Raw genomic sequence first — 14,531 nt, 5'->3', positions numbered from 1 at the left:
TCTTCAGGAAGGAAGTCACTTAATTTCCGTGTCTTAATGGCCTCACCAAGAAGAAAAAATAAGCACTACCAAACCCAAGGAAGCTGACTAAATATAAGAAGAATAAGCATTACTCTTTAAACGCAGTATTTCCAACTACTGTATAGAAAATCCGATATGGATTAGTACATTTTCCACAACATTTAAAAATTGCTTTTCCAGTATAACAAAGTAGCAAAAGTTCCTGACTAGAACCGCTCAATACTAGAATACCTTCTCAAACCAGCATCACCAATCACAATGGTCCTATGTTCACAGACTACGTGAGTCAGGTTACACCAAACAGAACAAATCTAAAACTTGCTATCCACTTTAAAATACAATTAAACTCTGTGGTCAATCTAATAAAATCCAGAGGCTGTAGAGACACTGGCTATAGTGTAGCATCACTAGAGATGGAAGAGTACTGGCAGTGTCTGAAGAAGAAAAAAAAATGGAATAGAGTTGTCTTCCTTTCTTCTCACCTTGATAAAAGTTCAAAAGTGAACTAAGGCTTACTCATTGCTAGCTTCCAGAATTTTCCTCAACAGGATAATGATAAGTCAGCTAAGAATCAAAGAATTCTCCGCAGGTTTAACACAGAAATAACGTGTGTAGGTAGGAAGAAAGAAAATCAGACAAAAATTTAACATCTTACTTTGGTAAAGCACAAAAGTCAAATACTAATGTTCTGAACAAGGCTTTCAGGAAAGATGCAGGAACACTTCTAAATACTTCACGTCAACAGATTCACACAGGTGGAAGGACCAAAACCCCACCCCACCTCAAGGCTCTATCAATACTTAATTGATCACTCTTTCAACTGTCTACAGACACAGATCAAAAATACTTATTTTATACATATTTAAATGAGGCAGTCAATACACACCAACTATCTTCACCATAATACAGATGTTAAGAATCGTCCTCACACCTAATGTTCCCCTCCAAGTAGTGCACAGTTGAGAAATAAAAAATTAACCACCTCAAATGAGATCACTAACAAATACAACAAATATGCTAAAGGTCAAAGGAATTGCATATTTTGTTGGATAAACCTGGTAGAAATCAAAATCAGAATTCCACGACTGAGGATACTTATCCCACATTTACAATACATTTTTTAAATTCCCAAAGGGTGAGAATTTTTACCTTGCCTTATTTTTAGAACTACACATCACACTGCACATATCACATGACATGATGTAACTGTTAGCAAAGAAAAAGGCCCAAACCATTGAAAATATACATGTTAAGAGGAACTGAATCACTGCATACTTAAGAATCGCTACATTTCATATTTACTTTTTTTTTAATGTTTCTCAACTCACAATTTTTTCTTAATTGGAAAAGTGACTAAAAACCTATGTAGAAAGAACAGAGAAATGTGCTTGGCATTTTATAAAATATGAATTTACTCAATTACTGGGAAAACTGGTATGAAGAAACAGATAATAGAACAGCATTCTTCTAAACCTATAGGATTAAGAGCAAAAATTCTCCACACCAGAAACGTAATGAAACAACTTTAGGTAGAAAAACAATTACTCAGAAGTAGTCACTGTCGTTAGGAGAAAAGAAAAACAGTTTTAACTGACAACGCCTGCAGACAATTGAAAATTTCTAAATTGGTCAGACACGATGTTAGAAAAGGAACCAAGTATATCCTATAGAAGGGGGGAGGGGAAAACACACCCACTTAAGCCTTTGTAAATAGTGGTACTTTAAACGACCTAAAAAGCAGGGAAAACAGAAACTACAGACTATTCAGAAAAATGGAACACACATTCCAATGTACTACTTTCCATACTTCAAAGTGCTTTAGAGATGAAGTTCAGTAACAATCTATAACTATATCATGATTATGCAAGGCAAAGATTATGTAATTTTATCGTTTATTATAAACGTTCTCCGACTCTAAAACTAAAACACCTAAAACGTTTAGATCTCTCCAATGGGGAGGGGTAAGGCTCTTCTGGGCTACAATTAAAAAATATAAACACACACCCCAAAACAAACAAAAAAACACGATTGCTAGCCACGTGACAAAGGAGATGGCAACACCAGGATTGTGAATGGAGGGGAGGGAGGCGAGGCAGGAGGATTAGGGAGATTTCTCGGAACTTTGGGGACCTCAGGATTCGAGTCTCCAGACCCTTAAGGTCCCAAACTCTAGCCCTACGAGTTGTACTGTTAACAATCTTAAGTACAGTTTTATTAAGAGGTCACGAAAAATGCTCCAGTGACCTCCACAATAAAGGAGAAAAAAACGGAGGAGGAGGAAAGAGAGCAATTTAAAGTGGCGCCATGTCACCCCTTCTCCCTTAAGGCAATCAATAAGCGATAGTTAAGTAACGTGTTTCTCCCAAAAAACCACACTGGGATCCCGACAATGGAAAACAAAAGGGTTTTTAAGTAAAACATAAGGATAGGGTTTGTTTATCGCAGGGAAAACAATCTAACTATTTGCTGAGAATCAAAAGACCGTCAGCCGGAAAACAGGCCCCCCAAACTCACTTAAAAGCAAATAAATGCCTCTTCCTCTTTAGTTAAAAAAAAAGAAAAGAAAAAAACACGTCCGCCTGAGAGAGACCATATCTGAAAAGCTAAGTGACCTCAATTTACAGGCAGCAAAAATAATAAATAAATGAAACAACCATCTCACTACACAATCAGAGTTGTGATACACACCGTGAAACGCGCAAGATGTGTGTTTCGAGCAGAGAAAGGCCTTTTGCAGTCAAGAGAAGTTCAAGGCGAGAGCCAGAGTTTGTTTTCGGGTTTTTTTTACGGGAATAAATGGTGTTAAGGCCGCATTTTTAAATAGAACGCCAAAGGAAAAGCTGGCGAAGAAGGCGGCAGCTGGTGGGGAAGGGCCCCCGCACACCCCCGCCCTTGGGGCGACTCCCAGACCCGGACCCGCAGCGGGGAAGCCCGGAGAGGCCATTTAAAGTTCCGGAGAATTTTCCTGCCCTGCCCTGCCTTTCCAGTTACAAGTAACAAAGAGAGGGAGAAATGGGAGCCACAGAAAGAGCGAGGAGAAGGAGAAAGGGCAGCGGGAGGAGGAGGAGGAGAGGAGCAGCAGCAGCAGCAGCACCTACCACGTGATGGAGGAGCGTAGCCCGGGCGGATTCAGCCCCACAAAATGGGCGCAGTTTGCAAACAGCCCCCGGCTTGGGCGCCGAGGGCCGGCGGCGGCGGGCGGGGGCGCGCGGCGGCGGCTCCGGCCCGGGCCCGCCGCTCTCCTCCCCCCCGGCGCCCGGAGCCGCCCTGACTTTCCGGGCGGGGGGGGCGAGGCGGAGGGGGAGGGGAAGGCGGCGGCGGCAGGGAGCGGCCGCTTTTTCTTCTCTTTCGGGCCCTTTCTCCGGCCTTCCTCGGCTCCGGTGGGGCCTGGGCACGGCGGGGGACCGCAGCCCGGCCGGGAGGACGGGCGGGCGGGGGCAGAGGGTGAAGCCGCCCCCCCGCCCCGCACAAACAAGCGCCGCCGTCTGCAGCCCGAGCCCGCACCCCGGCCGCCACCCCCGGACGCCTCTTCCCGGCCGGGGAGCGCGCTCCGGCCGCCCCCCGCGCCGCCGCGGCGAGACGAGTCGGCTTCGCTACGGTGCTCGGTTCTCCCGCCGGCTCGGCGAGCGGTGGCGGCGGTGGCGGCGGCACTGGGAAAATGGCGGCCGAGCTCCTTTTCCCTCCCCCCCTTTAATCTGAAGCGGAGGGAGAATGGAGCGAGCGAGCGAGCGGGCGAGCGCCGGGGACACGGGGAGGAGGGACAGCAGCGCCTCCGCCGGCTGCGGCTGCGGCGGCGAAGGGCCGCTCCGCCCCGGCGCGCCGCCAGGGGGCGCCCGCCGCGCCGCCCCCGCGGGCCGCCAGGAGGCGCGGCCGCCGCCGCCTCAGTCATGGCTCCTCGCCGCCGCCGCCGCTGTTTCTGCACCTCCATCTGCGGAGGCCGCCGCGCCGGGCCCCAGCTGCTCCCGGACGCGCGGCGGCGGCACGCGGCACTGCGGCAGGCGGGAGCGGGCCCTTGCTCATGCCGGGGTGAGGCTAACCTGAGGCACTGACGCCGTCACATTCCCTCCGCGCCCGGGCTGGCGGGACCGCGCGCCCGCTACGAGGGACAAGACGGGCTGGCGCGGCGGAGCGAGAGGACGTGAGCGAGGAACTGTGTGCACTGTGTAGTGAAGAGGCTACTGCCGCGGGTGCCAGACTACCAAGCTAAACGTGCGCTGAGGCGGGGGCAGGCTCCCTGACCAGGGAGGCGCTCTCCGCCGCCCTTTGTCCTAGCAGCCTGCCTCTGTACACTGCAGCATGCCTGGGCACTCGCCCCAACCCCGCGCTCCGCAGCCGCCAAGGTAAAAAAAAAAAAAAAAGGCGCACGTCGTTGTTGCGCAGGCGCGGGCCAAGGACCGCGCCGGGCCAGCCCGGGAAGGGAAGGGGCAGCCGGTAGCGACAGGGGAAGTGATGGCCCACCAGCGCCGGGCCCGCTGGGAACTGTAGTTTTCGGTAAGAAGCATACGTCTTGTCTTGGGTGTCAAGGCTTGGCAGATCCGCCGAAACAGGCAAATGGCATTACACAATGAGTATTTATGCTTCCTGTCGCCACCAAAAGGAAGTTCACTGCCATGCTAAAAGTTTAACAAAGAACTCCATAGAGAAACCCAAATCTCACAACAAAATCAAACTTCCCACTTTCCTACCAGAGTTGATTTAAAGCGGTGATACTATCGTTCCTCATGATCAGTGTGTCACTACAGTATTTTATTCCTTTCCCAAAACGGAGCTTTAAAATAATGAAACTTTCTCTAGATTAAAGAAATTCAGCAATAAAATACAAAGTGTAACATTTACACAAATTATAATTCCACCATCCTTTAAAACTAAAGAAAAAGTTGCCAAAAGATGAATTCAGTGCTTTGATTTAAAAAGGAACTCTGGAATTCATGAAAATATTACCTTAAATGACTGAAGAAAAAAGTTTCCAACGATTAAATCATCAAATTCAGCAGATGAAAAGGATATGTTATACTACCAAAAAGGAAGATGAGAAATGCTCAATACTGTTTTGTGGCTTACCAGAACCAATATCCGGTGGTATGCGTCACTTCTGCTAGCCAAAAAAACACCCTCACAGTTTTAGTCCTCCCACAAAGTTACACTAACTCCCCAGCTCTACAGCATCTGCACCTATATTTCCGTGAGTTTTCATTTGTACTCTTAAAATCACACTCTCAATCATAGTTATGGTTCTCAGATATCAAAAGCAAGCAAGTATACATATTTGTATACATATCCAAAAGAGATCCTAGTCTTTGCTTTTTAATTTATAATTCTGGGGAAGAAAATTTAGTTAATTAAAAAATGTACACACACATATCTCCACATAAATAGTAATTCTACAAAATATAGCAGAAGAGTGTTAAACACACAATTCCAGGACCAACAGATGGCGAACTAGAGCCCTAATCTGAGGATTCTGAAATCTAAATGAGCAGAATGAAAACACCAAATAAGGGAAAGCCCTTTGCAGTATACACTTAAATATTATGTTCAAAGAAACCTACCACAAAATAATTAATGTTACTACTGCCTCGACTCTTAAAACTCAATGGCCAGATTTAATTAGGCCCCCAAATAACCAAGGTTATAAGATACATTTTTTCAATGGTTTAGGAAAAAGGTGGAAATGCTCATTTTAAAACATGCATTTTGGGGAAAAATAGATTCAAACTTTCCCTTTCTCTCACTGCTCAGCCCAAGAGTCAGGAGTTCACAGTGTTTATGGCACTTAAATCAGTCAACCTGTTTTACATTCTTATCTCAAATCAGATGTCTTTCTGCTTAGGCATCAATTTTTACCAATAAGGGCATACAAAGGTGAGCCACTAAAGAGACAAAAATTTTAGGGAGAGAAATAAACACTTAGATACTACTCACTTTTCCTATCACTCTTGGAATAGCCATTGTGGGTGACTCTCCAATATCGACTCTATCCTAATGGATTAGTTTTAACCCACTCTCTCTGCCAAGGATTGGTTGGGAATGGGCATGGAACCTAATCCTGGCCAATGAGACATGAGCAGAAGGCCTCCAAGAGAGAACTGTGAGAAAAACTTCTATTCTGAAGAGGAGACAAGGAAAACAGTGCCTCTTCCTCAGACAGTGCTGAGCATGGCACCTCAAACTGCTGCAGTCACCTTACGGCAAGCCTGAAGACGCCACCAACATCAAAGCAGGCAGAGTGGAGAGTTGGCAAGAACCTTGATCCTTGGTGACAGCATTAAGCCATTATATCACACAATCCTGATATCTACAAAACTTCTAGACTTCCAGCTACATGTAACATGTAATTGTTTAAGCCAATTTGAGTTGTTTCCTATACCTGAAGTCAAAAACATACTGATTAATTTCTCATATTTTAGAGTATTTGTATTATATTACTTTATGAGTCATATTTTATATAAGCTTATTTATTCCTCAGAAAGGCCCTTCCCTCCTATACACAACTCTATACCCATCCGTGTCTATCTATGTCTTCTTTCTACCTAGAAAAAGAGGACCATCCCTCTTCACCATTGTTCCTTGTTCATTCCTCTCCCCCAATCCACCTCCAACTTATTTTCCCTTCCAGATATGTTCCACCACACCACCATTATTATTTACTTGCTTCACTTAACAACAGTGTTGATAACTGGCACTATATTACCCTCCTCTTGGTTAAATGCTCTCTGTAATTCCTCTGAGATTGTTTTCATAGATCAGTCTTACCTCCTGACGCTGGCCTCAAAGTGCTCAAAGGCAGGAACTATGGTTATTCCAACTTCAGATTTACTACTCTAGTTTATACAATAAACACATTCCAAAAAGGCACTCTCTAACTGCACCACCATCAACAAGCCAAGTATTTCTAAGTAGAATATTCTGTCACAAATTCAGTACTTCAAATGTCCAAACTAATCACAAAAGGACAAGGGATTATTTTGTTTTGCACTTAAAAAAAAAAAAAGCAATTATTATATTAACTCAGGAGAAAGTCCTAAAGCCAAAACTATTTAGTTTCAAAAGGACAGGGACGCAGTTTTTGTTCTTTTTGCATCCCAGGGACTTAGTCCAGAGCCTTACAAAAGGAGACACTTCATAAGAATTTGCTGAATAAATGAAAAAAGGTATAGTGTGAGAATTAAGAGTATGAGATCTGAGGGTAGCCCTAGATTTTATCCTGCTTCCATCATTTAACCAGTTGTGTTACTTTGCAAAGTACTTAACCTATAAGCTTCAGTTTCTGCTCTGTGAAAATGAGATAATAATAATGCCTACCTCATAAGTTATTATTATTAATTAAGCTATTTTCCAAAGTTCAATAATTGAAAGGTTAAAATACAAGGTAAGTAAAGGTCAGCACCTCTTTCCTAATTCAAGCTTCAAATTCCGATCTACAGACTCCAGCAAACAATGTTTTTCATTCATAAAATCAGATAACACTCTACATAAAAATACTTGGAGCTCCCTAAAAACATACTCTAATTCTGAAAAGGATTATTTACAATCATAAATCTAAAGCCACATTTAAAAATATTTAAATGCATTTATTCAACAAAAACTTACTGAGCACCTATTAAGCTCAAGACCCTCTTCCAGGTATCATAGAAATGAACAAATTAATCTAAGACAATATTAAAATTATATCGTAAAAAATCTTGACTGAAATTGATGCATGCTCTCATGTTAATATTTTACTAGCTAAATATTAAGTAGAAAGCCAAAATAAACTGCACCAAAGTTAATAAATTTAAATCAAAGAATTTTGGATGTAGAAGGAATATGGAAGGCCATCTAGTTCAACCTCCAAGTTTTATTAGTGGGAAAATGAGGCCAAGAAAGAAGAGTTAGGAGACTGCCCAAAGCCTCAAAGCTAAAGGACAGGCTGGGATCAGGGTGTCAGCCTCCAATTCTCACTCTTGCCACTGCATCACCTGCCTTCCAGGGTTCTATCTTCCCAGCAGAAACATGCTACTCACTTGGCAAATAAGAAGTGCAAACAAGATAAAGGCATGAAACCCGCACAATACTACCTATTTCACAGTTTCACAACTGTCAAGGTTTGGCCAAATGTAAGTAAAAGAAAATCCTCACACTGATTACAATGACTATAAAGCTCAGAACTATTTTTTTCATTAAATGGAGGTATCAACAGATTCAAAATACCATATATTCTTAGGTACTCAGTCCAGTAGCAACAAAGTTTCAATAAGATTAAATAACTTCAGGCATGTGAAAAACTTTTGTAAATGGCAAAGTATTATAAGAATGCATGGTATTCCTTAGTTTCAATCCCACCTAAAAACAAGATAATTTCTTCCTCATACTAGAGATACAGACTCCAGAATTTACATAAAGATATTATCATACCATCTCACCACAGAAGTGATCCCATAACTCAATGAAAAGAAAAACTAATCTTAGGCTTCATGATTTAACTGTGTTAGTAATGAGAACAATAACTAAAGTTACAGGTTAACCCTGAAAGCACTCCTAAATCTAGAAATAATTTATTTGGGGATAATTCAGAAGATAGCACTAAAATTCAACTGAATACAACTGTATCACTTAAAGAAACAAGTCAGGTTCTCTCAGGCTATCAGCTATGTTAAGATCTAACATCCAAGATTGATGGTGTTCTCCTCTGCAGTCCCAGATTTCAACGTAGCTACATAAGCACTGACTTCCAACGCATGCAGTTTAACCAGGGCTCTATATGAATATTTTAAAAGTTTCTCAAGGAGTTAAGTTAAATGAACAAACAGAAAACTATACTGATTATTTAGGTGGATTTTAATTAATTCTAATACTTTGAACTTTAGTATAGAACATTTCAAAATTCTCAAATAATTAGAATTAATCAAAAAAGTTAACTGACCAAACATAACAAAAGGAATGCTCTTATATACTGATTGTGCAGATGAAGCAACGTCAAATGAAGCAATCTGCCCCGGACCTAAACACTGCATCAGATAATAAACTTGAATGTCAGAATTTGCCCCAAATTTACCAAGAAACTGCCTGACTCCTTTTCCAAATGAAACTTAAAGGTAAACATGCAGAAGAATTTCAAGGCAGATATGAGGAGCCAAGTTGTGGAAGGCCTGATAAAGAGAGTCAGAGGGAAAAAACTTACTCAAAGAGAAAAGGAGGCAGCAGGAGCACAAGTCGAAAAGCATTAAAAAAAAATTTTTTTAAGTCAGTTGCTGAGTCCAAAGTTAAGATGCAACTTCTAAAATCTTGCTCTGATGGCATAGCAAACCTAGGGATTTGGGAGACAGCCCACCTGTCCCCTCCAATGGAGAGGCACAGCACTCTTGGAACATTACTTTTTAATCCACTAATTCCTGGGTTCTTGAACTGGATTCTCATGTACACTCTGGAGCATACAACTATGGACTAGGGAGTAACTGGAACCACTGAGAAAATGAGAGAGACTCTGCTAGAGTGTCAGTTTAATCAAAGATTGTAGTAAAATCAGATACATTTTTGTTAAACACAAATATATTACAAAGCAAAATACAAAATTCTCATTTGTTCAAAATAGAGGAGTTTTCAGAGGAATGTCCTTTTTGTGACAAGTTGCTCTGGACAACCCCAAACCCTGAGAGTACTTTGTAGGAAAAGGTGGAGAAGCACTGCTTTAGGTCATTTATAGATAAATATGCATGCCAAAACCCCTGAACATAGCCCCTTTATACAGATAATGAAACCTGACAACATCTAATGTAAAAATTGTCATGGGTACAATATTGTAAATGAGACCATAAGCTACTGACAACATGACTGAAATTCAGGAAATGCTAAAGTCCCTGGCTTATCTCTGTCACTCATTTACTAGGAAAGCATATATAATTTTTTTAACAGTAATCTTTTTTCAGTTTCAAATTAGACTGACAAAAATAGGGCCAGCCCCGTGGCCATGTGGTTAAGTTCGTGCGTTCCGCTTCGGTGGCTCAGGGTTTCACCAGTTCGGATCCTGGGTACAGACATGGCACCACTCATCAAGCCATGCTGAGGTGGCGTCCCACATGCCACAACTAGAAGGATGCACAACTAAAAATACACAACTACGTACCAGGGAACTTTGGGGAGAAAAAGGAAAAAAAATATATATGTATTAAAAAAATAGAACACAATATTCAGTATTTTCAGTCATATTCCAAATTAATTCCCACAATCAAATTTTTAGACACAAATTTATCTAATAAAATTTTTCCCAAATGAACTAACTTGAACTAGCAGAACAAAAAAAATAAAATAACTAAATGAAACTATATCTTCTGTGGTATAAAGAGGGAAAAAACCTTCTGTGTAGGGAACTACTCACACTTTCTAGAACATGTATGGTGGCAATATCAAAATGTGATCTTGCTGGTAATATTTGGGGTAGGGCTTTAAATTTTTATAACTTGACAACAGTAACATTTGTAGTCCTGCCTTCAATCATTTTCTTTGATTTTCAATAAAACTAGATATCCCCTTAAAACCCTATCATTAATTCCCATTCATTCATAAACATTTATTGAGTGCCTAGTGGATGCTAAACACTGTAGGACTTCTGGAAAAAAATACTGTCACCATCATAAGCTATGTGGTAGCCAAGAAAAATCTCTTCTATTCATTGATATTTTAAATGATTAAAAATTCAAAGCTCATAAGTAATAAGAGAACAATTAGCAAAATTTTAGTGCTTTATACTTCCAATTCCACTCTCTTCTAGCCTTTTGTGAAGCTTGCCTAAACCACCCCAAGAATGCTAAAATTAGATGCCATCTACAGCATAACAGAATGAAGTAACAAAGCAAGTACCCCAAAATAAAACTAAAAGGGCCGGCCTGGTGGCGCAGAGGTTAAGTGCACATGTTCCGCTTCAGTGGCCCAGGGTTCGCCAGTTCGGATCCCAGGTGCGGACATGGCACCGCTTGGCATGCCATGCTGTGGTAGGCATCCCACATATAAAGTAGAGGAAGATGGGCACAGATGTTAGCTCAGGGCTAGTCTTCCTCAGCAAAAAGAGGAGGATTGGCAGCAGTTAGCTCAGGGCTAATCGTCCTCAAAAAAATAAATAAATAAATAAAATAAAACTAAGAGTAGAGGCTAAGGGAACTAAGTAGCGGGCAAGGATCTAAAGTGCTGGACTTGGAAGTTCTACCCAGAATGTCTCAAGATTGGCAAAAGATCTAGAAAAAGAAAATCTGTGGGGCTGCCCCATGGCCAAGCAGTTAAGTTCTCACGTTCTGCTGTGGCGGCCCAGGGTTTCACCGGTTCGGAGCCTGGGCGCGGACATGGCACTGCTCATCAGGCCACACTGGGGCAGCATCCCACATGCCACAACTGGAAGAACCCACAACTAAATATACGCAACTGTGTACCTGGGGCCTTTGGGGAGAAAAAGGTAAAATAAAATCTTTTAAAAAAAAAAAGAAAATTTGTGACATAATCCAATTGTATTTAATTCTGTATCCTCCTTTCATTCTCAAATATTTGCTATTGCCCTGTGGAGGAAACTTCTAGGTCTTCTGACTGCCACAAATTCAATAACACATCATCTCTTAAATATTAATTATCTTCATTCAGTAATTAGGCAATTAGAATTTATTATTGTCAAATGAATGTCCAAAGTTAAACCAAAATTATTTCAAGATGAAGTCAAGAGCGTATCTCAACTTCTTTGATAAGGCTATTATTACCCTGATACCAAAACCAAAGACATCACAAAAAAACTACAGACCAATATCCCTTAGGGATATAGATGTAAAAATTCTCAACAAAACACTAGCAAACAAATCCAGCAGCATATAAAAAGGATTGTATATCTTTGCTAAGTGTGATTAATCTTAGGAATTCAAGGTTGGTTTAATACCTGAAAGTCAATTAATGTAATATGGCTAAAAGCTACCCAATCATCTCAATTGATGCAGAAAAAGCATTTGACAAAATCCAACACCCTTTCAGGATAAAAACACACAACAAACCAGAACTGAAGAAAACTTCCTCAACCTGACAAAAGGTATCTATGAAAAACCCACAGCTAATATCATACTTAATGGAGAAAAACTGAGTACTTTCTCCCTGAGATCAAAAACAAAACAAGGATGTCTGGTCTCACCACTTCCATTCAACATTGTACTGGATACTCCAGCCAGGGCAATTAGGCAAGAAAAATAAATAAAAAGCATTCAGGTTACAAAGGAAGAAGTAAAACTACTTTTATTTGTACATGACATAATCTTGTATATAGACAATCCTAAAGAACCCAGAAGTAAACTATTAGAGCTATAAACAAGTCCATCCATGTCACAGGATACAAGATCACTACATAAATATCAATTGTATTTTGATACACTAGCAATGAACCATCTGAAAATAAAGAAAAACACTTCCATTTACAATAGCATCAAAAAGAATAAAACTTATAAATAAACAAAATAAGTATAAATTTATTTTAAAACTACAAAAATTCTGAAAACTACAAAAATTGTCGAAAGAAGTTAAGAAGTCCTAATTAAGTGGAAACAGATCCCATGTTCATGGATCAGAAGATGTAACATTATTAAGATGGCAATACTCCCTAAATTGATCTACAGATTCAATTTAGTCCCAGAATACCCAAAACAATTTTGAAAAAGAAGAACAAAGTTTAAGGACTTGCACTTCCTGATTTTAAAACCTAATTCAGGGGGCTGGCCCTGTGGTGTAGTGGTTAAGTTTGGCATGCTCTGCTTTGGTGGCCCGGGTTCAAGGGTTCAGATCCCAGGTGTGGACCTATACCCCTCGTCAGCCATGCTGTGGCAGTGACCTACATATGAAGTGGAGGAAGACTGGCACAGATGTGAGCTCAGGGCTAATCTTTCTCAGGGGGAAAAAAAGCCTAATTCAAATCTATAGAAATCAAGACAGTGTGGTACTAGCATAAGGAGAGACATAGAGATCAATGGAATAGTTGAGAGTTCAGAAATGAACCATCACATTTACAGTAAACTGATTTTTGACAAGAGTACCAAAACAATTCACTGGGGGGATTGGGGGAGGGGTAGTCTTTTCAGCAAATGGTGCTGTGACAACTGTATATTCACATGCAGTAGAATGAAGTTGGACCCCTATCTCACAACATACACAAAAATTAACTCAAAATGGATCACAGACCTAAATGTAAGAGCTAAAACCATAAAGTTCCTAGAAGAAATGAGTAAATCTTCATTATCTTGGGTTAGGCAATGGTTTTTAGATATGACACCAAAAGCACAAGTGGACAAGAAAAAATAAGTAGATTGGACTTCATCAAAATTCTAAAATTTTTTGCATTAAAGGACCCCATCAATAAAGTGAAAACATAACCCATAGAATGGGAGAAAATATCTGAAAATCATATATGACAAGAGACTTGTATCCAGAATATATAAAGAACTCTTACAACTCAACAATAAAGACAATCCAGTGAAAACAAGGGCAAAGAATTTGGCAGACACAGACATTTCTCCAAAGAAGATACAGAAATGGCTAATAATCACATGAAAAGATCTCATCATCATTAGTCATCAAGAACATAAATTCAAAACCACGAGATACCACTTCACACCCACTAGCATGGCTATAATCAGAATGATAGACAATTACAAGTGCTGACAAGGATGTAGAGAAATTGGAACTCTCATCATTGCTGGTGGGAATGTAAAATGGTGTAGCAGCTTTGGAAAACAGTTGGGTGGTTCCTCAAAAAGTTAAACAGAGCTACCATATAACCTAATAATTCTACTCCTAGGTGTATACCCAAGAGAACTAAAGAGAGATGTCCAAAAAGAACTTGTACAAGAATGCTTCTAGCAGCATTATTCATAATAGCCAAAAGATGGAAACAACCCAAATGTCCATCAACTGATAAACAGATAAGCAAAATGAAGTGTATTCATACAATGGAGTATTATTTAGCTATAAAAAGGAACGAAGTACTGATATATGATAGAAGACAGATGAACCCTGAAAACAAGCTAACAAAGAAGCTAGTCACAAAAGAGCAAATAATGTATGCTTCCATTTCTATATAACATCCAGCATTGGCAAATCATAGAGACGGGAGGTAGATTAGTGGTTGCCAGGGGCTGGGGGACAAAACAGAGTAGGGAGTGACTGCTAATAGAGACAGGGTTTCTTTTTGGGGTGTTGAAAACATTCTAAAATTAGATTGTGGTGGTGGATGCACAACTCTAAATGCACTAAAAAAAACCACAACTGTGTATTTTATTTTAAATGGGTATATTTTATGATATGTGAAATATATCTCAATAAAGCTGTTTAAAAAAAAAAGGATGAAGCCAAAATAACACTCAATTTCTAAACAATTTCACTTTGCAAAAAAAATGTTGGGCCACTTGTAAAAATGTCAGGAAAAGACAAGCCATAACTCTGCCATGTTTTGATTACCTCAGAGCACTAATTTGCTTTCATGTTACATTTGCAAACTCATTGCCAGTAGTATATGTAAA

General features: G+C 40.5%; 1 protein-coding gene across 6 annotated transcripts in view; it reads right to left on the bottom strand.

The window, feature by feature from the left end:
- The window catches only part of KANSL1 (KAT8 regulatory NSL complex subunit 1), a 175,392-nt gene that overhangs the window by 146,173 nt on the left and 14,688 nt on the right, over window positions 1–14,531 (bottom strand). Inside the window, exon 1 of one of the 6 annotated variants that reach the window (XM_023652339.2) lies at window positions 3,120–3,268. The exons of 4 other annotated variants lie outside the window; for them this stretch is intronic. The gene's annotated coding sequence lies outside the window, so the exon portion shown is untranslated. Of the gene's footprint in view, window positions 1–3,119; window positions 3,269–14,531 lie in introns of those variants that run through there. One more of the 6 variants, XM_023652341.2, reaches the window with a different exon arrangement.

This window comes from Equus caballus, chromosome 11 (genome assembly GCF_041296265.1).
Source record: "Equus caballus isolate H_3958 breed thoroughbred chromosome 11, TB-T2T, whole genome shotgun sequence".
Taxonomy (NCBI): Eukaryota; Metazoa; Chordata; class Mammalia; order Perissodactyla; family Equidae; genus Equus; species Equus caballus.
The sequence above is the reverse complement of the archived record's forward strand: the minus strand, read 5'-3'. Positions and strand labels throughout refer to the sequence as shown.